The sequence below is a fragment of the Apium graveolens genome, chromosome 3 (genome assembly GCF_009905375.1).
Source record: "Apium graveolens cultivar Ventura chromosome 3, ASM990537v1, whole genome shotgun sequence".
In the NCBI taxonomy this organism is placed as follows: domain Eukaryota; kingdom Viridiplantae; phylum Streptophyta; class Magnoliopsida; order Apiales; family Apiaceae; genus Apium; species Apium graveolens.
This window is the reverse complement of record NC_133649.1, coordinates 22,878,992-22,903,698: the sequence shown is the minus strand read 5'-3', so window position 1 is coordinate 22,903,698 and position 24,707 is coordinate 22,878,992.

The following is a 24,707-nucleotide window of genomic DNA, read 5'->3' as shown; positions in this document are numbered from 1 at the left end:
TAATTAATAATATTAAGAACTTTTCTTAATTAATTTATAATCAATTAAATCTCATTTAATCAATTATTAAATTTTCCAATTAATTATTTATTTCACAAATAAATAATTATTAGCCATTATTAATTAATTCCTCCACCATTAAATCATTCTCTTTTTATGGTGTGACCCTGTAGGTTCAATATTAAGCCGGTAGTAGAAATAAATAATAATAAAACTATTTTATCATTATTTATATAAATTCTCTAATTTATTAAATATGATTAATTAATTAATCACATTTATTCTATATTGTGAGGGATACTTCTCAGCATATCGCGACTATCCGGATAATATGAATTCACTACTTAGAATACCAAGAACCTATTCAGTGAATAGTTACTGTACAATAAACTCCTTCTACCCTACAATGTCCCGATTAAATACAAGGCATGGATCTCGTGTCATGCCTATCTAATTCAATCACTTGCTTACCATTTACTATGCTTAGTTCTATGCAAATTAGAAACTCCTTTCTAATTTCATTCACTCTGGCCAGAGATTCCTGAACTAGCATAAGTGGATCAGCCTTGAACATTCGCTTCCTTCACTGGAAGGGGTAGATCCTTTATTGATCATACACTATCTTCGTGTACAAATTCCTATACCCAGTAGAGCCCTAATAATTGTCCCTGGAGACTAAGAACTAAACCAAAGCATAGTTCAGTGTACACAAGATGACTATGATGACCTCAAGTCTAAGGATACTTGTACAACTATCACTATGTGAACAACTGCTGACACGTGAGTGAACTCCATCAGTTGTTCAACTGTGCGAGTCATGTTCAGTGAACTTATTCTATAATAAGCACCTACATACTAGCTATAGTGTCACCACACAAATGTCCATGAGAACAGACATCCTTCATAATGAAGCAAGCATATTATGTACCGATCTCTGCGGATTATTAATTACCAGTTAGTAATCCTAAGACCAGGAACTATTTAAGTTTAGAGTTATCATCTTTTAGGTCTCACTATTATGATCTCATCATAATCCATCAAAAGCTTTACTCTAAACTATGGTATATCTTATTTAAACACTTAAATAGATAAAGCCCGTAATAAAAACAAAACAAGTCTTTTATTAATATCAATGAAATCAAAACAGATTACATAAAAGTTATTCCTAAATCCTCATACATGATTGGACTTAGGACATATTTCTTTCAATCTCCCACTTGTACTAAAGCCAATCACTCTGGTATCTAATACCCATCTTGTCTTTATGACGATCAAAGTGACTTTCATAAAGTAGCTTTGTGAGTGGGTCTGCTATGTTGTTATGTGTGTCAACTCTAATTCAATACAATATAAGAAATGTTACCGCACTCCCATCAACCCTTTTGTAGACGCATGGTTCATCTACGTTTTTGATAAAATCAAACCCTTTGATTGTCTCATCAAAACGGATATTCCATCTACGAGAAGCTTGCTTTAAACCACATATGGTTCGCAGTAGCTTACACACTAGGATTTCATTTCTCTTGGAAAGAAAACCATCCGACTATTTTCCAGATCTCATAGTCGTAGTAAGCAGCAATCGCAAGCAAAATCCGAACTGATTATAACAGGGCTACAGGTAAAAGGTTTCATCAAAGTCAATCCATTGCCTTTGTTTGAATTCTTTTGCCACAAGCCTGACCTTAAAGGTCTCCACCTGGCCATCTGCTCTAATCATTCTTTTATATCCCGTATACATAGATTTCATTCCGGATTTCATGGACTATGCCATTTCTCTGAGTCAACACTACTCATAGCCTCATTATAGGTTACAGGGTCGTCATCATCAATGATCGACAACTCATTGTCATTCTCAATGACAAGGCCATATTACCTCTCAGGTTGGCGAGACACTCTCCCCGACCTACGAATGGGCTGTTCCACAAAAGGTTGTTCAGTCAGAACAGGTGTTTCCACTTGATCCGTAGGAGTTTGTGCTTCTTGAACTTTATCAAGTTCAATTTTGCTCCCACTGTTTCCTTCAAGGATAAACTCCTTTTCCAAGAAGGTAGCATGTCTGGAGACAAACACCCGATGATTGGTGTAAAAGTAATACCCTAAAATCTCTTTAGGATATCCCACAAAACTACATTTTACGGATCGATATTCCAGCTTATCTGGGTCAACTTTCTTGACATAAGCTGGACATCCCCAAATCTTAACGTGTTTAAGACTTGGTTTCCTTTCTTTCCATATCTCATACGGAGTTTGAGGAACAGATTTGGAAGGCACCTTATTCAGTAAATATGCCGAGGTTTCCAATGCATAACCCCATAGGAATACTGGAAGATTTGCATAGCTTATCATGGACCGAACCATGTCTAACAGAGTTCAATTTCTCCTTTCAGATACCAATCTGGAGGCGTCCACTGGGAGACTATACCATTTACTTTGAGATAATCCAGAAACACTCCATTAAAGTATTCACCACCTCGATCTAATCGAAGAATTATAATACTATGTTTGGTTTGTTTCTCCACTTCATACTTATACTCTTTGAACTTTTCAAAGGCTTCAGACTTGTGTTTCATCAAACACATATCCGAATCTAGATCTATCATCTATGAAAGTAATGAAGTATGAAAATCCACCCATGGCTTGCTTAGAAATTGGTCCACATACATCTGTGTGTACCATTCCTAGCAAATTTGCAGTCCTCTCTCCATGTCTACTAAATGGAGACCGCAGTGCCATAATGAAGTGAAATTTTCATCATCCCTTTTCTTTTATTAGTTTGTTCAATCTGAAGTAAATTATGTCACATTTATACAGACCATTATTTAAAGTACCACGTCCATAAAGAATATTATCTCTAAGAATAGAACATTCATTATTCTCAATAATAAATGAAAATCCAGCCAAGTCTAACATGGGAATAATATTCCTCACAATCGAGGGAACAAAAGAACAATTATTTAAAACAATAGTCTTGCCCGTAGGCATATGTAAATGAAATGATTCTACATCTTCAGCAGCAACTCTTGCTCCATTTCCCATCAGTAGAATCACCTCCTCTTCCTCAAGAGTCCTACTTCTCCTTAGTCCCTGCAACAAATTGCAGATATGAGAACTACAGGCGGTATCTAATACCCAAGTAGAAATTTGATTTAATGACATATTCACTTCTATCATGAACATACCTGAATCAGAAGCGGTAGTCTCACTACCCTTCTTCTTCTTCAATTCTGCAAGGTAAACCTTGCAGTTCCTCTTCCAGTGCCCCACCTTGTTACAGTGAAAGCAAACAACTTTGCTCTTGGGGTCTTCAGCTTTTGGTGGAACCGGCTTTTCTTCACCTACTTTCTTCTTCTTGGAAGAGTTCCTCTTCCTTTTCTTAGGATTGGAACCTTCACCAATTAGAAGAACAGAACTCTTCTTAGGGGGGAAATTCGATTCTGCAGTCTTCAACATGTTGTGGAGTTCAGGCAGGCTGACATCCAACTTATTCATGTGAAAGTTCACAACAAACTGCGAGAACAAACTCGAAAGCGATTGCAAGACCAAGTCTTGGCTCAGCTCCCCATCCATGGCAAAACCAAGTTGTCCAAGACGTTCAATCAAATTGATCATCTTAAGTACATGGTCATTCACAGATGATCCCTCAGACATCCTACAACCGAACAACTCCTTCGATATCTCATATCGAGCTGTCCTCCCCGCCACATCATACAACTCTTGTAGATGCATTAGAATAGTGTGAGCATCCATATGCTCATGTTGCTTCTGTAGCTCAATGTTCATGGAAGCTAGCATGATGCATTGAGCAACATTTGCATCATCTATCCACTTACGATACATGTTCATCATTATGTGCATCACTAGCAGGTTCAGTAGGCTTAGGTGAGTCAATCACGTATTCCAGCTTCTCAATCCTGAGAACAATTCTCAAGTTTCGAAGCCAGTCAGCATAATTAGGACCAGTCAACTTGTGAGCATCTAGTATGCTCCTGAGTGATAGTGCAGAAGACATAATGTATATTGTAAATCTGTAAATGATAAACACATAACAACACTTAGCAAATATTCGATTTCATTTTAAAATACTATATGAATCGGGTCTTTATTCATAAGTGGTTCCCACTAGTTTACCTAATTTATTCAACCCCCTACGTGAAAAATTAAGCATTCATAATGCTAGTGGGAATAGGGATCCTACATTCTATTACACAACCCCGGCTGTAGCACGAACCGCCATGTAATGTTCAATAGGCAGACAACTCTTGTCAATTACATCTTATGTTATTCCCTAATCAAACTTTAGCCTCTTGAATAATTGAGTCTCGGCTGTGGCACGACAAACTCAATATTCTAAGTCAAGTCTAACCCAACATTCCGTACAATTGAATCAGTCCCCAAGGCCCACGGCTGTGGCACATACCGACCTTTAGATTCTTATTCAATGTACACATCTCTATGTAATAGACAAGTATTTCTTATTTCGAAATCAAAGCCCTTGGCTGTAGCACGAACCGACAATGATTCAAAAATAAGAACTACTTTCTATCATGTTGGAAGGCTATGACCGACACAAGCCCGTTGTATCATTGGCCAATTACTACTTGATATTATTTAATTTTAGAGGGATTATATTACGTTACAATCATAATCATATTATAAAGAGATTCTTCCTTTTAAATTAAATATTTCAAATCAATAATCAATAATCAGATGATTCCCAGATCGGGTGGAGCATTGTCAAGAGGCGTCACTTAATAACCCTTTCTTACAGATAGAAATCTGTTGTTGACATAATCATCCTTTCTCTCATATCGAAAATTCATATTCAATTACGTGTTTCACAAACACAAGAATCTCATGATTGTATTCATAATATTATTCTTAAGGTTATGAAACAATTTCACTATAATAGGTTGTCTAACAAATGCCTTATGTTCATTTAAGTTCACCTAAATCTATCACCGCATGATAAACTAAGCATATATCACATATATAAACATGAATAAACATCAAGGTAGGCATGTTACATCAACTATGTATCACATGAAGCATTTAAAAGCAGTTAAAACAGTTAAAAACAACTTTAAAACACTTTCGGAAATATAAACAGTTCAAAACTTTTATATAAACTAAAATTGATCACTCCATTAGATCCGTCTCGGAAAAATAAATCCAACGGTATATTGCACGCCCAAAACGGAGTTACGAAACTCCCAGAAAATCAATTTTAATGTAAACAGTCGGGCTGTAACGCATTACAGGAACGCGTTACAAGCCCTGTAACGCATTCCGGTGATGCGTTACAACCCTTTTAACCAATTAAAAGGTGTAACGCATTCCGTGAATGCGCCACAGGGTGTGTAACGCATTCCCGAAATACGCGACACCCTTTTTTTTTTCTTTTCTGCAGCAGCCGCCGTTTTTTTTCCTCGAACTCCGTGCCTGACTTTGCTTTTCTCTGTCTGTGCTTCCGTGCAGCATTCAACAGGTAACACAGCAGCAGTACAGTAACAACACAGACAATACAAACATATATATATACTATATATACATATATTTATACTAATTTAATTACGAATTTAATTACAAGAACTTCAAAAATTCATAATAAAAAATCTATACATCATAAAATTATGAAAAAAATACCCAGACGATCTACAACACTTGTAGAACCCAGATCAACATTCAAAATTATTCTGAGAAACGATTTCTCATCAGACAAAATTAATCCATGATATAACTTGTAAAAATCATAATTAATTCATACAAGCACATAAAATTCTGAAATTTTTACCACAGATCTATATGTATACAACCTACGCTCTGATACCATTGTTAGATTTTAATCGCAGCGGAGGCATGGTAAAACACTTGTACACATACAAAATCCAAATAAAAGCATATAAATCGTGGTAAAAACGTAGGGATCGATTACTAACCTTTAATATGCGATCCAAAAGCAACGTTCGGAGATCCTTAGCAGCTGCTCCTCAAACGTGAAGCACTCCACCGGTATCCACCAAGAAAACGACGTTAAGGAGGAGGAGGTGGAGAGAATTGGGTTTTATAAAACTTTTGGGTTTTTGGGTTCGAATAAAATATAGGGTCTATAATAGTATATTTATAGGCAAAATTTTCAGCTGAAATTTTCCCATAAATATTATTATTATTATTCCCTTTATTATTCTCATTAATAATTAAAACACCTTTTAATTATTAATCCTTTTTTTAAACACTTTAGAAATAATTCTCTCTCTTGATTTATTTCCAAAAATTAAATCCTTAATTAATAATATTAAGAACTTTTCTTAATTAATTTATAATCAATTAAATCTCATTTAATCAATTATTAAATTTGCCAATTAATTATTTATTTCACAAATAAATAATTATTAGCCATTATTAATTAATTCCTCCACCATTAAATCATTCTCTTATTATGGTGTGACCCTGTAGGTTCAATATTAAGCCGGTAGTAGAAATAAATAATAATAAAACTATTTTATCATTATTTATATAAATGCTCAAATTTATTAAATATGATTAATTAATTAATCACATTTATTCTATATCGTGAGGGATACTTCTCAGCATATCGCGACTATCCGGATAATATGAATTCACTGCTTAGAATACCAAGAACCTATTCAGTGAATAGTTACCGTACAATAAACTTCTTCTACCCTACAATGTCCCGATTAAATACAAGGCATGGATCTCGTGTCAAGTCTATCTAATTCAATCACTTGCTTACCATTTACTATGCTTAGTTCTATGCAAATTATAAACTCCTTTCTAATTTCATTCACTCTGGCCAGAGATTCCTGAACTAGCATAAGTGGATCAGCCTTGAACATTCGCTTCCTTCACTGGAAGGGGTAGATCCTTTATTGATCATACACTATCTTCGTGTACAAATTCCTATACCCAGTAGAGCCCTAATAATTGTCCCTGGAGACTAAGAACTAAACCAAAGCATAGTTCAGTGTACACAAGATGACTATGATGACCTCAAGTCTAAGGATACTTGTACAACTATCACTATGTGAACAACTGCTGACACGTGAGTGAACTCCATCAGTTGTTCAACTGTGCGAGTCATGTTCAGTGAACTTATTCTATAATAAGCACCTACATACTAGCTATAGTGTCACCACACAAATGTCTATGAGAACAGACATCCTTCATAATGAAGCAAGCATAGTATGTACCGATCTCTGCGGATTATTAATTACCAGTTAGTAATCCTACGACCAGGATCTATTTAAGTTTAGAGTTATCATCTTTTAGGTCTCACTATTATGATCTCATCATAATCCATAAAAAGCTTTACTCTAAACTATGGTATATCTTATTTAAACACTTAAATAGATAAAGCCCGTAATAAAAACAAAACAAGTCTTTTATTAATATCAATGAAATCAAAACAGATTACATAAAAGTTATTCCTAAATCCTCATACATAATTGGACTTAGGACATATTCCTTTCATTACTATGGGGACACGGCAAACCAGGAAGTGGTTAGTGTCGTTTTATTGTCAACTTGAGCGAAGTACCCTACGTCAAGCTAATGACGAAAAAGTAGCGCTTCTTGGGAGGCAACCCATGATTTGTGACTATAGGAACCCTTAGAAGTTAGTAAACTATACAAAATCATAAAAAAATAAGAAAAACCAGGGCAAGAAAATAGTTTTCCAGAAGGTCCCTGAGCGCCCGCTCAGTTCTGCTGAGCGACCGCTCAGCAAGCTGAGCACCCGCTCAGCTATGCTGAGCGACCGCTCAGGGCCCGACTGCCTGAATTTTTTTTAAGCCTTAGAAAAATCTAAAAAAATCATAAAACACAAAAATCAAAACACAAACCCATTACCCACGAGTTATTTTCCCATTACCCACGTTTTTAACCCTCAACCCCACTCCTAATCAAATTTTAACCCTAATCTCTACCCTATATATACATACAACTATTCCATATACTCCCCCATACACTTTCAAACCTTAAACTCTCTCCCATATTCAAAAACACAAATCTTAAGCACTTTTTCTCAGTTTCAATGGCAGCCAAGAGATCCAGGATGATTGATAGCAGCAACACTGTTCCTACTGCTGATTTTTCGAGGGGTACTGTTGCGAGACCTCGTTTGTTTGATAGGGCTGCTGAGGAGGAGTATACTAGGCTTCTGGGTAAGCCGATTTTGAAGGAGAGGGGATTCTTACCATCGGGGAGGGATGGTGAGTTGTTGCCGATGATTTCTGAAAAGGGTTGGATTTCTTTCTGTGAGTCACCAGAGGCAGTTCCGATGATCGTGGTTCACGAGTTCTATGCGAACGCAAAGGCTAAAAAGAATGATTTTTATGTTGTGCGTGGGCTGACGGTGGATTATCATCCTGTAGAGATTTACCGTGTGATTGGGCAGCGACAGAGGAAGCCCACGGAGGAGAATTGGAACGAGAAGACTGCTGAAGATTTTGACTTGGATTTGATTTGTGCTACTCTCTGTAGGCCGGGCACGGTTTGGACGTTCAAGTCTGGGACTTGTTGGGTTCCGAAGGCATAAAACGCAGCGGATAAACGTAAATAAAACAAAAATTCGAAACCCAAAAACAGGATCCATGTATAATTATGGGCAGATTATGGAGATAACGAATCATACCTTTCAAGAGATTAACTTTTACGAACTCAACGGAGATCCTAGCTATCACGCTTTGTGTCTACCTCTCGGAGAAACACCTCTATGGTATCCACACGAGCACCTTCAAGAACGTCTCACGAACTTGACTACAGAATGGATGTACTAGCCTCCTTCTTGACGATCTGAATTGCCTCTGCCTCTCTTTGCTGCTAGGGTTTTCTTAAAAAACGTTCAAGCCTCTTTAACCTCTCATTATCTATTTATAATGACTGATTAAAAAGGCCCATAATAGAAAAGCCCAACCCTAGTAGGTATTGGATTAAATAATAAAAACGAATTTCTATTATTTAATTAATAACTAAGTCATACTTAATTATTATGGGCAAAAACATTCCTTTTAATTCGAATTTATATTATCTCAATTAAGTCTTACTTAATTATAATAAAATTCAAATAATCATCAATTAATTTAAATCCATAATTTAAATTAACTATTCCATTAAGTGCTCTATTTGTGCGACCCTATAGGCTATTATTTAATTGGCAATAATTTTATTCTCTAATAAAATTATAAACAATGAGCGGTATCTAGTAATACATCATTGTTACCCAATTAAACAATAATTAAATCGTGATTAGATAAAACCTTTCGTGATTAATGTTTTTCCATGTAATATAATCCCTTTAACCATACATATTATAGATTAAACTCGAGGCATGTATTTAGTCATCCTCTTCAACATTTAATCTGGGTTTACTTGATGCATGAGTAGATTATTGAAACAAATCATTATTTGAGCATGGCCATGCTTTTATAATCTCACTCAATCAAGAGGCCAATAATATCTCTCCTAATTATAGGAGGGTTAAATCCTTTATCTATCATTCATATTTCTCATACGACTCATGATATACCCGATGTCCACTTTTATCATCACCCGATCAAAAGTAACTTTTAATGTAGTCAAAGTATATTAATCCTCGTATAGAAATATAATGATTTCAAGTCAAAGGATCGTTACACCATTATCACTGTGAGTCTTTCTTATGACTTTATTAAACATGAAGAATCTCACTGTGGGTCTGTCCAGTACCATGTACTCTCACATGTACCTATGTATTGACTTCAGTATCCCCATACTTATAACCAATGAGATGTGGTTATCTTGTCAAACAACATACTAGTCTATCTATGTATTATTATTGTCCTATATAATAATACTCGACTAGGGACCTTTAAGAATATGATATATTATATAATCTCAAGTTCAAGTCATGTACTTAAACTATACAATTTGTATCATGATTCTAAGGACATTTATTATGCTAACAAAATATCGCAGTAATTAAGGTCATAATAAATACATTTATTGAATGATCAACTGACATAAAGATAAAAGAATAATGTATTGCCTCTAGGGCACCTACACTAACAATCTCCCACTTGCACTAGAGCCAATCACCCATATATCTAATACCCATGGAACTAGTGTGACCATCGTGCTTCTGCTGCGACAAGCCTTTGGTCAGTGGGTCTGCAATGTTATCATTTGTGTGCACTTTACATATGTGTATATCACCCCTTTCATTAATCTCTCGAATAAGGTGAAATCTCCTGAGTATATGTTTAGCCCGGGAGTGTGATCTAGGTTCTTTAGCCTGTGCAATGGCTCCATTATTATCGCAGTATAGATCAATGGGATCTGCGATCGATGGAACCACTCCCAAAACAGAAATGAACTTTCGAATCCAAACGGCCTCCTTAGCTGCTTCACAAGCTGCAATGTACTCAGCCTCCATTGTAGAATCAGCTACTGTTTCTTGCTTTGAACTCTTCCAGCTTACAGCACCTCCGTTTAGACAAAACACAAAACCAGACTGTGATACAGTATCATCTCTGTCTGTTTGGAAACTTGCATCGGTGTAACCTTTTACAACGAGTTTCTCTTCTCCTCCATACACCAAGAATGAATCTTTAGTTCTTTTCAGGTACTTAAGAATATTCTTAACTGCCGTCCAGTGACCTTCACCCGGATTAGACTGGTATCTGCTCGTCATGCTCAAAGCATACGAGACATCTGGGCGAGTACATACCATTGCATACATGATAGATCCAATTGCTGAAGCATATGGAACTTTATTCATGTGGTCCTTCTCATCCAATGATTTCGGACATTGGTCCTTAGAGATCGTTATCCCTTGAGACACAGGGACATATCCCCTTTTTGCATTTTGCATTCCAAAACGATGCAAAACCTTATCAATGTATGTGCTCTGACTTAGACCGATCATCCTTCTAGATCTTTCTCTATAGATCCTCATTCCTAGAATGTAGGATGCCTCTCCTAAGTCTTTAATGGAGAAATTGCTCCCTAACCACGTCTTAACAGCCTTTAGAGAAGGTATGTCATTCCCCATTAGTAGTATATCATCAACATATAGTACTATGAATGCCACATAGCTCCCATTAACCTTCTTGTAAACACACGGTTCATCTTCGTTTTGAACAAAGCCATACTCTATGACTATTTCATCAAAACGGATATTCCATCTCCTAGAGGATTGCTTCAATCCATAAATGGATCGACGCAATTTACATACCTTGCCAGCATTCCTTGGATCGACAAAACCCTCAGGTTGTGTCATGTACACATCCTCTTCAAGGCTTCCATTAAGGAAGGCTGTTTTGACATCCATTTGCCAGATTTCATAATCATGGAATGCTGCAATGGCAAGTAAAATCCTTATAGACTTGACCATAGCCACTGGTGAGAAAGTTTCATCATAGTCAATACCATGAATTTGTTTGAAACCTTTTGCAACCAGCCTAGCTTTATAGGTCTGAACATTTCCATCCATGCCCTTTTTCTTCTTAAAAACCCATTTGCACCCTATGGGTTTTACCCCTTCAGGTGGATCAACCAAAGTCCATACTTGGTTTTCGTACATGGAATCTATCTCGGATTTCATGGCTTCAAGCCATCTCTTAGAGTCTGGACTGTTCATAGCATCTTGGTATGTGAGAGGCTCATCTTCATCTATGAGCATCAAATCACCACACTGAGTCATGAGAAATCCATATCTCTCTGGCTCATGGCGAAATCTACCAGATCTACGAACAACCTGTGTTTGTTGAGCATTATCATTATTCTGCTCTTGTTCCACTTCAGGTTCAATGCTATTTTGCGGTTCTCGATCTTCATCGAGATCTATAGTTCTCCCACTGTTTCTTTTGGAAACAAAATCTCTTTCCATGAAGACAGCATCTCGAGCAATAAACACTTTCTGCTCAGAAGGACTATAAAAATAATACGCCTTTGTTTCATTAGGGTATCCTACAAAAATGCACTCTTCGGATTTAGGTCCAAGCTTGTCAGATTCTTGACGTTTCACAAATGCCTTACATCCCCAAACTTTCATAAAGTTCATGCCTGACCGTTTCTCTTTCCATATCTCATATGGAGTCTTTTGAACCTTCTTAGTAGGAACACGGTTAAGTGTGAAAGCCGCTGTTTCTAGAGCGTAACCCCAGAAACTAATTGGAAGATCTGCATGACTCATCATCGATCGCACCATGTCCAACAAGGTGCGATTTCTCCTCTCTGAAACTCCATTCCATTGAGGTGTTCCTGGCGGAGTGAGTTGCGATACAATACCACACTCTTTCAAATACTCTCTAAATTCGGTGCTTAAGTATTCACCCCCACGATCGGATCGTAAGATCTTAATACTTGCATCTCCGCCAATTTGCTTCTCTACTTCAACCTTGTATTCTTTAAATTTTTCAAAAGAATCGGATTTGTTCTTCATAAGATATACATATCCATATCTACTGAAATCATCAGTAAATGTTATGAAGTAGTAGTAGCCTCCTCTAGCCATTACACGCATTGGGCCACATACATCACTATGTATTAGCTCCAGACGTTTAGTGACCCTTTGACCCTTACCAGTGAAAGGGGCTTTAGTCATCTTACCAAGCAAACAAGATTCGCATTCTTGGTATGATTCAAAATCAAACTTATCCAAGTATCCATCCTTATGTAATTTGGATATGCGTTTCTCATTTATGTGGCCTAGACGACAATGCCAGAGGTATGTTTGATTTGAGTCATTTATTTTAAGTCATTTGTTTTCTATATTACAGACAGGGTTATCTAAATCAAGAACATATAAACCATTAAATAAACGCGCAACACCATAGGTTAAATCATTCAAAGCAAAAGAGCAACTGTTGTTCTTTATTGTAAACGAAAAACCTTTCTTGTCCAAACAAGAAACAGAAATAATGTTTCTGCGAATCGCAGGCACGTAAAAACAGTCTTCTAGTTCTAAAACAAGCCCAGAGGGCATAGATAAATAATAAGTCCCTACAGCTAAAGCAGCAACTTTTGCTCCATTGCCTACTCTTAGGTCCACTTCTCCCTTAGCCAGAGTTCTACTTCTCTGCAGGCCCTGCACATTTATACAAATGTGAGAAGCACATCCAGTATCAAATACCCAGGATGTAGAAATAGACAAATTGACTTCTATAACATAAATACCTGATCCAGAAATCTGAACTGCTTTCTTTTTCTTCAGATCCTCCAAGTAAATTGGACAGTTTCTCTTCCAGTGACCATCTTTCTTACAGTAGTGACATTCACCCTTGGCCACACCACCTTTAGGCTTTAAAGCCTGTTTGGGACCTGACTTTGGCTTGGTTGTAGAATCAGATCCAATCTTCTTCTTACCCTTCCATTTTCCCTTCCCTTTGGCCTTACCTTTATTTCCCACCATCAGTATGGGAGCAGGTTCAGCTGTCTTCATGTTGGTCTCATATGTTCTCAACATATGCAACAATTCAGTAGGTGTTTTGTCAAATTCATTCATATTGTAGTTCACAACAAACTGAGTGAATTTGTTGTTCAAAGAATTCATGATTAGGTCAATACCAGTTTCCGGACCAATCGGGAAACCCAAAGTTTCAAGGTACTCAATGTAACCAATCATCTTCAGAACATGTGGGCCAACTGGTTCACTCGCCCCTTGTTTGCAATTAAAAAGTGACTTACTCGTGTTGAACCTTTCTTGACGAGTTTGGCTTGCAAACATGCTTTGCAAGTGCTCATTGATAGTATATGCATCCATATGCACATGTTGTCTTTGAAGCTCAGCACTCATAGTTGCCAACATAAGACATGCAACATCATTTGCATCATTCTCATCCTTTGTGCGTGCTGCTCGTTCATCAGCAGTAGCACCCTCAGGAAGGGGGCCTGGAGGAGGAATATCAATGACATGAAGCTTGCGCTCCTGCCTGAGGACAATCCTTAAATTCCTCTGCCAGTCTAGGAAGTTGTTTCCTCCTGTCAGCTTGTCCTTCTCAAGGACTGAACGTACGGATAGTGTGTTTGTGTTGTTTGCCATTACTCAGTATCTACAATAATAAAAGCGCAAAATAAACATTAGATTGTCTGAGTTAAAATTTTATGTTCATATGATTATGATATATTCGTAATATATCTCCCACTATTTTTTTTATCAAATTAATAGCCCTAACTATTAATTCGGAAAGTATATCCCATAAATCTTTCTAGTGAGCCAAGATCCATATTTCGTCATGTTCTAAGTCAACCACTGGTATCCTTAAAACATGATTATTTAGGTAGACAACAGTTGTCAATTATATCATATATAATTCTTGGATAATTTGGTGAACAACAATTGATCTTATCTATCTAATAGATTTTTAACCAAACTCTATGCTTCTAAGTTCATAATAGTTGAATATAACCGTTTATATTCACCTTATTATGATGACTCAGTTAAGTTAGACCCAATGATACAACGTCCGAATATAACCGTTTATATTCGTCGCATTTCACCATGATAGATAGGAGTCCCCTGCCACTGACAGCCCTTCCCCTTATCGATCTAGGATTTAATGAGTGTTCATTCATTGGAAAGCATCTGATTAAAACTTAATATTTTTACTTAGGGATTTTAATTTAGAACGATCATGATCCCATCATAAAGAGATTCCCAATTTTTCCTTGAATAAAATACTTCAAATCAATACTCGTCAATGGTTTGATTTCCAGGTAGTGGAGGAGTCACATCGGTCTCGCTTAAAACCCACAGCCTTACAAGTTCTATGAACCCGTTGTTGACAAAATCGCCCCATGTCAGAAATAAAGAAAATTCGTATTTTATTCCGTGTTTCATAAACACGAGAATCTCATGATCGTTTGTTAATTTTAAATCTTGAGTCGTTACAGATTTTATCTTGTTTAAAGGCATGGCATGGGTGATGTATCTAATACATACATACATCATTAATCTAATTAAAACATGCATTTTTCTACTCTACACATACTATTTATACATCATATGAAAAGTACGTAAAGTAAACGTGCAATAGTTATGGCCCAATCCTATGTGATCTTTTCAGGCTAATGAAAAGATCAAGGTCAATCTATGGTGTAAAAATAACTATTACATATGTCTTCTCTATTGCTTCCATTGTCTCCTTGGCCTCCATAGGATGCCTCCTCTTTCCCTTGTCCTTCTAGGATGTTACATTAAGAATTATACTAATGAACTTACAAAAGAACTCGAGTTACATTCGAGATAAAACAACTACAAATAGAAAACGACATGCAAGTCGTATTTATTACAAACCAAAAGAATAAACCATTACAACTAAGGTCTTAAGGCCATAACTATGCACCATGCTCAGTAACCATTAAAGAACATGATAGATCATATAAAGATGACATACTATTTATCACTTATCATGATCCAATCAAGAATAATAAATAAGTAAAGCATATGTCATAAGCACAAATTAAAAACGAAACCCTAACCACGCGGTTCGACCTCCGCGGTGAGGTCGCTGGGGGGGTTCGGGGGGGCAGCGAGCCCCCCGATGGCGGAAATTTTTGCAAAATCAAGTATCAGAATACTAGAAAAACATGTATCAGAATACTATTCCAGAAGCATGTATCAGTATACACACGATCCATATCCCAGTTACCAAAAACGTGTATCAGTATACATATTTTAAGAGATCGCATACATATGAGTTATGGCAGATCTTAAACATACTAGTATCATCATATAGATCATTAACAGATTCATCATATCATTCATATAACATAACTGTTATCATGGCAGACTCATATAACATAACTGTTATCATGGCAGACTCATCACACATGCATACTTGTAAAAATACAGTAAACACGTAACCAAATCAGCCCCTTATACACGTAGCTCTGATGCCATTGTTGGGTTCCGAAGGCATAAAACGCAGCGGATAAACGTAAATAAAACAAAAATTCGAAACCCAAAAACAGGATCCATGTATAATTATGGGCAGATTATGGAGATAACGAATCATACCTTTCAAGAGATTAACTTTTACGAACTCAACGGAGATCCTAGCTATCACGCTTTGTGTCTACCTCTCGGAGAAACACCTCTATGGTATCCACACGAGCACCTTCAAGAACGTCTCACGAACTTGACTACAGAATGGATGTACTAGCCTCCTTCTTGACGATCTGAATTGCCTCTGCCTCTCTTTGCTGCTAGGGTTTTCTTAAAAAACGTTCAAGCCTCTTTAACCTCTCATTATCTATTTATAATGACTGATTAAAAAGGCCCATAATAGAAAAGCCCAACCCTAGTAGGTATTGGATTAAATAATAAAAACGAATTTCTATTATTTAATTAATAACTAAGTCATACTTAATTATTATGGGCAAAAACATTCCTTTTAATTCGAATTTATATTATCTCAATTAAGTCTTACTTAATTATAATAAAATTCAAATAATCATCAATTAATTTAAATCCATAATTTAAATTAACTATTCCATTAAGTGCTCTATTTGTGCGACCCTATAGGCTATTATTTAATTGGCAATAATTTTATTCTCTAATAAAATTATAAACAATGAGCGGTATCTAGTAATACATCATTGTTACCCAATTAAACAATAATTAAATCGTGATTAGATAAAACCTTTCGTGATTAATGTTTTTCCGTGTAATATAATCCCTTTAACCATACATATTATAGATTAAACTCGAGGCATGTATTTAGTCATCCTCTTCAACATTTAATCTGGGTTTACTTGATGCATGAGTAGATTATTGAAACAAATCATTATTTGAGCATGGCCATGCTTTTATAATCTCACTCAATCAAGAGGCCAATAATATCTCTCCTAATTATAGGAGGGTTAAATCCTTTATCTATCATTCATATTTCTCATACGACTCATGATATACCCGATGTCCACTTTTATCATCACCCGATCAAAAGTAACTTTTAATGTAGTCAAAGTATATTAATCCTCGTATAGAAATATAATGATTTCAAGTCAAAGGATCGTTACACCATTATCACTGTGAGTCTTTCTTATGACTTTATTAAACATGAAGAATCTCACTGTGGGTCTGTCCAGTACCATGTACTCTCACATGTACCTATGTATTGACTTCAGTATCCCCATACTTATAACCAATGAGATGTGGTTATCTTATCAAACAACATACTAGTCTATCTATGTATTATTATTGTCCTATATAATAATACTCGACTAGGGACCTTTAAGAATATGATATATTATATAATCTCAAGTTCAAGTCATGTACTTAAACTATACAATTTGTATCATGATTCTAAGGACATTTATTATGCTAACAAAATATCGCAGTAATTAAGGTCATAATAAATACATTTATTGAATGATCAACTGACATAAAGATAAAAGAATAATGTATTGCCTCTAGGGCACCTACACTAACAGGACTAACGAGTATCGTTATTTTCCAGCGATTGCGATGAATATGTATGCCCGTGCATGGAATGCCTTTCTTTGTGCTAATATTCTGCCTACTTCACATGCACATAAGATTACAGTTGAGCGAGCACAGTTTTTATGGGGTATTTTGAATGAAGAGTACTATGTGGACCTTGGTGAGTTCATCTACCAAGGAATTCTGAAGTTTTTGAGGGGAGCGAAGCACATGAACATCCCTTATGCATCTACTGTTACAAAGCTTTGCTAAGTAGTGGGAGTTCAGTGGCCTTCTCATGAGCAGATACAGCTGCCGGCCGCTCCTATTAATTCCGGGACTCTGAATATGATGCAAGAGTGGACTGGTGGAGAGCCCGATGAGCATGGGCTGGGTTATCGTCTTCCAGGAGGATGTCCAGCAGCTGGTGCTACCATGGCGAGACCGGGGCGTGATGAGGCAGGCTCTTCTAGAGCTCAGGAGGGTGCTGGGATGGCTGATGCCCAGTATAGGAGGCTGTCGAGGAGGATGGATGTTATGTACGAGACGCAGAGCAGGTTTGCTCAGGAGCTCACCCTTGCACTTGGGACTGCTTTTAGAGGCCTTGGAGCTGACATCCAGTGGCCCGTTTTTTATGAGGACTCTGCGTATCCGCCTCCTGATACTCCACCCTCAGAGGGTGATGATGATGATTTTTTCGAGTAGGTATACCCTGTGTTCCTTTCTACTACCTTCACTGGGGACAGTGAAGATTTTAAGTTTGGGGGTGGTAGTTGAATATTTTGTGTGTGTGTCATATAGTTGCATATTCATGATAGTTTAGTTCGTATAATTGCATATTTTTGCCATATAGTTTTTTTTTTGTTTTTTATAGCTTTATTTATCATGTCATGTAGCTCATGCATATACCATGATCCCTTTTGCGTTGCTTTACCAATTAATTTGTGATGTTGATGCGAGTATAATGATAGCATTAGAGTGATGTTGAGTCTTGTAGGTTGACGTGCATGCTAGAAACACTTGTAATTTCACCAAGTCTTAGAGAATGCTTAAGGACTAGATGGTTGTCATGGTTTGATGGTTTTCAAGGTTAATCTATTGATTATGCTTAGAATTTATAATAGGTTTTTAGTGATATAAGGCATGAAAAGAAAAATTGGAGTAAAAACTGGAATTCATTACTAATTATGGCTAGACGTCAAATGGCTAGTGGCCGGCTCGTATTTTTATGCGAGTAGTCTAGGGTTGAGCAAGATTGAGTGAAACGCACTTTCTTAGAAATTTGAAAAAAAAGAAGAAAAAAAACAGAAATGTAGAAAAAAAAAGAAAAAAAAGAAAAGAAAAAATAAATAAAGAGTTAATGCATAATTGATCACGAGTGGGCTCTTTGGTATTCGAGTTATTAAGTTCTTAGGGGACTTTGTGCCTAGTGACCTAAGGCTTTTATAGTCTGGGATCCGCTAACCTAACGCTCGCTAAATGGATGCCATTGTATAAGTCTTTTGTGGACCTCACTCATTGCACGGTCAAATAAGCATTATTGTTGTGTTAAATAATAAGCATGATTCTGTAATAAGCTCCAGTAATCTTGAAGTGTTATAAGTCATTTTGTGCCTAAAATTTATTCTTCGTATAACCATGTGATTACCTTGAAGATAGTCGAGTTATGATAATTGATCTAGTTTCGAAGCATATCTATTAAGCATCCGCACACACCACGTTTCTGGCTGTATGTTAGTTTGCATGATTTGATTGATTTTTATTCGCCTAATTGCATTTATTGAGATGTCATGAGTTGGTTGGTTTAGTCGTAGTAAGGGGGATCGCTGCATTTCATATATATTGCATTCATGCATGCTTTTGTTTTATTTTTGAGTCTGTGACGCTTGAGGACAAGCATCGATTTAAGTTTGGGGGTGTGATAAGTGGTATTTTATACCACTTAGAACGTCTTATAATAGCTTAAATTGATGTCTTGAAATCAAGTATTTTGTGTATTTGATGCGTTTTTCTAGTGTTTGTGCATTTCAGGGTATTACTTGCATTTGTGGAGAGATTTCATCAAGAATAAGCCTTGGCATGTGTTTGGCATTGTAAGTGGGAAGTTAGGAGCAAAATGCAGCAAAGAACGGGAGCAAAAACAGAGTATCTTCCAGAAGGGGTCTGAGCGCCCGCTCAGCTCTGCTGAGCGACCGCTCAGGAAGCTGAGCGCCCGCTCAGGATTGCTGAGCGACCGCTCAGGGACGTAAATTAAAATTAATATTTTAGACTCCTAATTCTATTGAGCTTCCAACTTCTGAGATAGCTGGGTTTTGTGGGACTCCTATATAAGTAGTTTTCAGAGACGTTTCACGTGGTGTGGAATCGCAGTATCAATCGAGGAGCAAGGAGATAAGGAAGAAGACCATTTTAGCACATCGTAACGAAGAGGAAGCATAGTTTCTTGTGATTCTTTATTTCGTTGTAACAGTGGATGCTAGTTTTCTTTACTTTGAACCTATTTACTCTTGCGACGTACTCTGGTTTAATATAAGTAGTTTATTTAATTATTCTCGTGTGTTATTATCATGTTTTCATATGAACCCATGGTGACGATGAGTGCTATCATGGGCTAATCGTGATCATGGGGTCGTAACGGATTTGCTATGGAATTCTTTAGTTAGTTGTTTAATACCTTTGTTAGATATATTTGATAATGTCATGGCTAATATGATTTATATTTAGTTTTTTCAGATCTTACTTAACAGGACAAATCAGTACTTAACTGGCAATTAGTACTTATACTGGAAGTCAGGACTTAAGGATATCAGTATTTATATTATCAGGAGATAATCATCAGAAGATGGATATCAGAACTTAAGTGCTGAAGGACGTTCAGATAAGGACAGTAGCTGATTAAAGGAAAGAAGATCAAGATAAACATAAGAAGAGATATGCATGAAGAAGGAATTCTATTAAGAATAGAATACTTGGAAGAAAAGATATCTGATTGATATATTTTAGGAAGCAGAATTATATTCCATATCAATTAGCGATTATCTTGTAACTGTGTAGTATATAAACACAGACATAGGGTTTACACTATAAGTGTTATCATATTCGAGAAGATTATTCATTGTAACCTTAGCAGCTCTCGTGATATTTGTTCATCACTGAGAGGTAACAGTTCCATACTGTAACAGAGTTTATTGTTTCAATAAAGTTTGTTTTCTGTTACTTGAAATATTAAAAGTTCGATTTGATTGTATTTTACACTGTATTCACCCCCTCTACAGTGTGTGTGACCTAACAAGTGGTATCAGAGCTTATCTGTTAACGCACATACAGTTAAAGATCCAAATACAATCATGTCTGACACAGAAACTCCAACTAAGCCTACCAAAACTGAAGAACCTCCAAAGACACAAATTCAAAGTCGGTATGAAACCATCAGAGTTCCCATACTGAGACCATTTGAATATGCCATATGGAAGGTGTAATAACCCCAATTTTTGGGAAATTTTGAAACCTTTATGAATAGTGTTTTTGCTGAATGAGAAAACTTTTCATGCCACACTATGTAGGGGTTCTGATATGGATATTCTGAGATTTTATTAGTACTTTATATGGGATATAAGTGTATGTAAAGATCGTCAGAATCCAAATCCGAACACTTTGATTTTTCCAGGAAATCCACTAGATACGGAAAGAATTGAATATAAGGTAGCAGGATACGAAGGATTTAAATTAAAGGATTATAAGAGAGGATCATAAAAAGGAATATAATGTATTGAGAAAGGTTAAGGGAACCCAAGTAATAAGATCCCGGGTATGATCCCTCAAACGATAAACGAAAATGAAAGTTAAGCGAACCGTATAACAGATCAGCGGTCATTAGGCAAACAATTAGGAAGTTAATCAAAGGGATTAGAGAGAGTGATGTCACCCAACCAATGAGAAGAGGACAAGGAGGGAAAGATGACATCACAACATGACATAGGCATGACATGGGAATGAAGGAGATGTGGTGGATTTTTAACCACACAAAATCAAGGTTAAATTGGTAATTAACCAAAAACAAAACAAAACCAAATCAACCAAGCCAAATAATTCATTCTTCATCAAAACAAAAAGAAACCAAGGCATTATTCTTCAATTGCTCTCGGCTTTTTACTATTCCAAAGGCAAGAAATTTCAAAAATTCAAGATCCAAGCTTCCTAAATTGATCCAAGCATCCCTAAGACTTCTCAAAGCTTCTTAAGGCTTCCTAGCTACTCCCACCACTTCAAGGAAGGTTACCAGACTCGTCCCGAGCCATTCGTAACCCCCAGGCGCTCAGGCAACTTTTCTACCCGTTATACTGTTGTTGTGATGTATATATGTATATGCATTATCTTGTAGTAGATGCATGTTGGTTAATTAGCAAATGTTGTGATATATTGTAGCATGTTATATGGTACATATGCATGCCTGTTTCGTATTCTTGCCATATATATATCTGTTGGTTCAGTTGATAATACCTATGCTAGAGGATAGCGGTAATTTGCATATACCCTTATTATAGGGACCCAAAAGATGAAAACATTTTCTAAAACCGGGAGTCGAGGATCCCGAGTAGATTTTATATATATTTATATATATATATGGTTATAGTTTTCAAAACTATTAATCGAATAAGGGTTATTCGATAACTTTATATTATTTATTGAATATTATTTCGAATATTATTCGAAGGCTTATGACTCCTTTAGAGTATTATTGAATATTACTTGGATATTCATTCGAGGATGTATGACTCCTTTATTTTATGAATATTATTTATAGTATTCATTCGAGGTATTATGACTCCGCTTATTACTTAATAATATTCTTTATTGTATTAAAGAATAAGGTGTCGATAATCAAACTTATTTTTGATTATTCAAATAAAGATATTACTTTCGTATAAGTATATCTTTGATTATTTGCTATTCATTTCAAGTATAAGTTTTCCAACTTCTACCTCAATTATTCTTTATGGAAATATTATTAAATAATAATATTCAGATATTTCTTTCATATCGGGACTGATTTATTTTAATAAATCAGTATTACTCCAAACATTCTTAAAAATGTTTTCGAGTCATCAAAATGAATTTAAAAAGGGTAGAGCGGATCCCAAAACTTGTTTTCAAATTCAAGATCTTCCATTTTAAGGGGACTTGAATACTCGCTCAAAAATCTAGGGGATCCGGCTCTATGGTGTATTTTATATTCGCAACAAGGTTGCAGTTTTGGTAAATGAATTGATTACTTACCCAACGTTCGGGAAGTAAGTCCATCTATTGAGTCGGCATAAGCAACATGGGCTCAGTGGGCGTCCATGATAGTGTAAGTAGCTCAGTGGGAGTCCATCAAATGCATAAGTGGCTGAGTGGCAGTCCAGCATAAGGTCCTATTGCGACCAGGGTGATGACCAGTGGGGAATTCGTCCATCTACTAGTAGAAAAGGTTACTTATTGGTATCTTTGCCTGATCAGCAAGATATCAGGTTTATGCCAAAATTCTTTCCTTTCCAAATTTATTGGATATTGCAATTCTGTTCATACTTTACATGACAGAGGTTTTTAGGAAATGTATGTATATATATATAGGTGTATATATATATCGGGACTTAATGAGGTATATCATAACTTCATTTCCTTCAAAATATTTCAAAGATTGAATCTATACAAGTCTTATCTTGTAGTCTCATCAGTGAGATGAACTTTTGAACTAATTATAACTTGAACGGTGGTAGTTCAAGTAGTATTTGGAAAAGATATAAGTATATTGGAGTATCTGGTAACTTCATCTTTTAAACTTATATCTAGTAAATGATTATCTTATGCATGACAAAGATTTTCAGAAAAACGTTGAGACAAGGTTAGATATATGAGATCACCTTGCAACGATATTTTTTATACAGTTATAAACTGGAACTTTGTGTATATTATATGAAAGAGGACTTCCAAGATTTTGAAAAGTATATAGGTATATATACTAAATATTTTGCGACTTCATCGCATTAAGATATCAAACTTGGTTTATTTCTTTTGACCAAGACTTTCATGAGTACTATGAGAAGGCTCATATACTGTAAATCATTATACATATTATTTTGGTGGGCTTGCTGCTCACCCTTGCTTTCTTCTTTCATCACACAACATCAGATAGATAAGATGAACATGACCAAGCTCCCAATTCGCAAGCGGATAGGAAATGTACTGCAGCTTTCTGGAAGCGTTGAGGCCGCTGTAGCTGAAGTAGAAATTACCAATAGGCTAAGTTTTCAACTAATAATGTACCAGACTTATGTATATCATGAATTGTAATAATGGCAAAGAAATCTAAATTTATTCAGAAACCTGTTTAAGGTGCATTGGCATATAATTGTGGAATAAAACGACTTGTGATTATTTTTGGATATTCATCTCTGAGACTATAACTTGTGGTGTGTGTGTGTTTATTGTGGGGTCACAGTACAGAGTAGTTGATTATTTATTAAGATTGGGTGTTATTAAGGGAAATGGAACTCGTGACAACCCGGATCCCCGACCCCGGATTTGGGGGTGTTACAGAAGTGGTATCAGAGCCAAGCGTTATAAACCTCAGAGATGATGTGACGTTAAGATAATAAGTTCACTAAGATAATAAGAACTCTTGCCAAGTTCATAGTCGGGCTACCTAACGTAGTACCGACAGTTAAAACCCTTATGGGAACCCTTATAAATGTAGCGATAGAAGCGTAGTTCGTTATCGTATATGGTAGCGGGACACCGAACCCTGAGGTTGAGGAGCAACAACGCGATGATGTTTTATTACTAATTGGAGATCAGATTATGGATCCGATAGAGCGTCCTAACGCATGACCGAATGATGTTGATATTGAGGATGTAACGGTTGAGGATGTTGTCCTAGAAGGGACAGTTGCGGAGGAGGATCCCATGGAGGATCCTGACAAGAATGAATAAAGGACCATTGAGGAATTGATAACCATGGTTAGGGAAACTACCAGAGGTAGGATTGGCCGGTCACTACCGGAGGTTCGTTCAAGTTTGTAAAGATAGTAGCCCCTTTAACGCGGCTTACTCGTAAGACTGAGAAGTTCGAATGGACAGAGAAATATGAGAAAAGATTTTAACAACTAAAGCAAAGGTTGGTGGCGACACATATGTTGGCGTTGCCGGATGAAAAAGGAGATTTTGTGAATTGTAGTGACGCTTCACATAAGGAATAATGAGGTATTCCTACAGAATTTGGGTTCCAAATGTTCAAGAGCCTAAAGAT